At 38.1% G+C, this 3,469-nt stretch overlaps 1 protein-coding gene across 1 annotated transcript in view; it reads left to right on the top strand.

Annotated features, from left to right (window-relative positions):
* LOC136244975 (uncharacterized) overlaps positions 1 to 3,469 on the top strand; it is a gene marked incomplete in the record, with an annotated part of 57,243 nt that overhangs the window by 46,327 nt on the left and 7,447 nt on the right.

The following is a 3,469-nucleotide window of genomic DNA, read 5'->3' as shown; positions in this document are numbered from 1 at the left end:
ACGAACGCATGCGCGAAAGCAATCCCTTGTGTGGGTGATTGTTCAGTTAGTCTGGCGCTCCAGCCCTTCCTCTCTATGCGAAAGGGTCAGACTACCTTCTTGTACTAGCGTACAAGGGCAGTTACTACCGTAATCACTGGTGAATGCATAGCCTCTACTCCAGAGGCGTGCACGTGCCCCGCAAAAAAATATAATTATATTAAACAAGATCTAGATCGAGTTAATCTATTTACCAGTTAGGCACTGGAGGGTGGGTGTTTACCCATAGCCTAGGAGCCTAATTGAAAATCTTTTGGAGCTAAATATCCTAAAGTGAAACGGGACAAATACCTAGAACGGCTGAAAAAAAGCCAACCCCATCGAGACTAATAGACAGTCAGTCAAATACTTTAATAGTACATGTAAAGTCACAGCATCACTCATGTATTAAACACTTTTAAGAATCCTCCACTGTTAATGCTGAGTAGCTATAGTATTATGTGAAAAGTAGCACATTTAGCCACTAATAGCTAGCTAGCTAGGAATTTTGCAGATAACTATTAAAAATGCACAGATTAATTTGTATGCCATTCTATGGCCTGAACTACTAATTATGACTGTCACTGACCCCTGCAACTGTTGAACAATGCAGACCACCCTGTGTATAAAACTACACATCAAAAAATTCAATCCCCATTGCCTGAAACCTTATAGTTCCCTTTAGTTTCCGGTGGCAGGCTTAGGGGCTGTGCCTAACAGACCCATGCTTCGATATAGCTACATACCTACTAGTACTACCCTGGTGCATGCCATCTTGCCAAACCCTCGATCTGTGCATGCCTCTTATTACACAGGCCATTGTGCATGGAAAAGTTCACCAGTGTATCTACACTAATACATTAACATGTTCGCAAGTATTTTGATTTGTATATATATATATAGCTAACAAATAAGGTGAACTGACTATATGTATATGAAACTTCTTTCTATAGACTCACAGCCAGCTGAGGCATTTGGGGCAAACTCCCTTTACACTTCTAGCTACATTACAGCTCCTAGAAACAATGAGAAAAGTTTATATAACAATGCTAGTAAGGCAGAATAGAGGGGCATGCACATGCAGTGCATCTTCTTCACACACTTTCTGACATAACCAGGTGATCAATAAGTTTTCAGTGACAGGTATTATCCCACTGTTTACTTGAGTTAGAATCAGTTAATTTATTTGTAGGTAATGTAATTGCATGTGTGTAAGTAGTTAGCTAATTGTGCACATACGTATTTATTTTTTCTTGGGGCTGGTCCCCCTGGACACATCAGTAAATACTGGCTGTCCAGTATAATTAAAATAAATAAATTTGAGTTTTGCTATTATCACTTGACTGCATGCATGCATTAATACTCCTCAAGATTATAATTTATATTACGCATCCCTAATATTGAGCAGCTGTTGTTATACACATGGTGTGTAGTTGTAGTCTCAGGACAGTGTTAGACTATAAGAAACTTAAAATAATTATGCTGTTTTACCACAGGTGAGTGAGGTGGATGTCTGAAATCATATTATATCAACTTAGTTACACCAAACAAAGTTCACTACATGAGAATATTTATAATCACCTATAACCTGTAAAGTGGTGAAGGCAAATCTTTATGACCATACATCAAGTGTAAATTGATCACACATATGGAGAGGGAGATCACAGAGAGAGAGAGAGAACTAGGGAGACTAAAAGGGAGATCTACAGGAAGTCAGCAAGTATGTATGGGTAGCAGTGCACTGAGAAACATGGAGGAAACCAAATAAGGCCAGGAGATAGCTAGAAGAAACAAACATTTGGGAGGCAAACAGGAGATAAGAGGATAAGGGATACTCAGAAAAAAGTAATTATGCAATTGAAGGTCCAGGGTACCAAGAAGACAGAAAAGAAGTAGAAGATGATGACCCAAGCTGAGCCATGGCTATGAAGAGATCAGGCAACAAAGCATACTTAAAAAGGAAATTCTTGTTAAATTAAGGAAGTTAGTACTAGCTAACACACATGGATTTCTTGCAGGAGAACATTATATTTTCTATTGGAAGTCACATTCAGGTGATTTATAACTCAAGTTTACAAAGCCATTTACAACTGATGATATCACCCCAACCCAAGGCCAGTGGGAACAAGAGCACAAAGGTACAGTACATATCATTATATGTGCATCATGTATAAAGTTTCAGAAGTCTACAGGAAAATGTAAGCGTACAGCTCCTCTGGCTATAGATGCATCAGAAGGTACATGTATTGCAGTTATCCAAACTTCAGTTACTAAACTGTCAGTAAACTGAACTCCAGTGCAGTGCACGATGTTTCTTATGTGCTTCCCACTACTGTCCATGTTTTGAATGGCTGCCCAGTAGCTTTGTTACAGAATAGATACACTTACTGGCTTCAGCTAGTGTTCGGCATCTCAATTTATCAGTGTATTATGGCTTCACAAAGAATATTAATTATGGCTCGGACTTGCTGCAAGTGGTTTCAGCCCTCCCCTAACTGACTTTCTTAGTGCATGCATGCATGCTTATTTCTGTACTCTAGATCTCTTAACACTCCCTTATATGCCCACATAGGTGTTTATTCAGTAACTTTGTTTGGTGTTGCATGTGACATACTTTTGACAAGTAACAGGTTTTGTTAGTTGTAGTAAGCCTTATTCTACAATTGCAATCTGGTACCACCCCTTGTATTAGCCCCTGGGCCTACATTGAAGACCCGGCATTTATTTGAGCCCAGCTTTACTATGGAGGATAAATATGGTATGCATGCACAGGGCATATACTTCATAAGTCAAGTTTTGTTTTTAGACTCTATTTAGATTATTTGCATAGGTTATCAATCTCATGTCATTATATAGTGCAAATATTTGATAAGAATTTTTTGTCGGATTTGACTATCAGGCATTTTGACAATTTAAATTGCTTCATTGTTGTATAAGGGAACTGGTACAGTGGTCCCTCCAATATCCTGCCATCAATTAACCAAACATTCTTGTTATTTAAATGTTGGTGATAACTCTTGTGTATTTTGTCTAATGGTGTATGTTCTATTAGAGTATTTGAATAGAGCTTGTATACAAATGCAACTGTTATTAAAGTATTGGATGTATGTAACCTTAGAGTCTGATAAAGAAAATGAGGAGCTTGGGTGGGGAAGAGACGTAAGAAAGCCAAAGACCGAACTAACCTAATACAGCGTACGCAAGCCTGGAATATACAAATATTATTTAACCTGCAGTATAATCGAGTCATTACTTTAAATCCATACCTCAAGGTATACAGCATATAGAGGATATAAAGATGTAGTATTGTAGTTACAGTATACACGATTGTAATTTATGCACACCATTGTTTTCGCACAGATCTTACATAACCGTGTATTCTCTTCAAGTGAAGCAAACTTTCAGGCCCTTCTTTACACAAAGCTCCTGTTTATATGACATAACTGTATGC

Source organism: Dysidea avara, chromosome 14 (assembly GCF_963678975.1).
Source record: "Dysidea avara chromosome 14, odDysAvar1.4, whole genome shotgun sequence".
NCBI lineage: Eukaryota > Metazoa > Porifera > Demospongiae > Dictyoceratida > Dysideidae > Dysidea > Dysidea avara.
The sequence above is the reverse complement of the archived record's forward strand: the minus strand, read 5'-3'. Positions and strand labels throughout refer to the sequence as shown.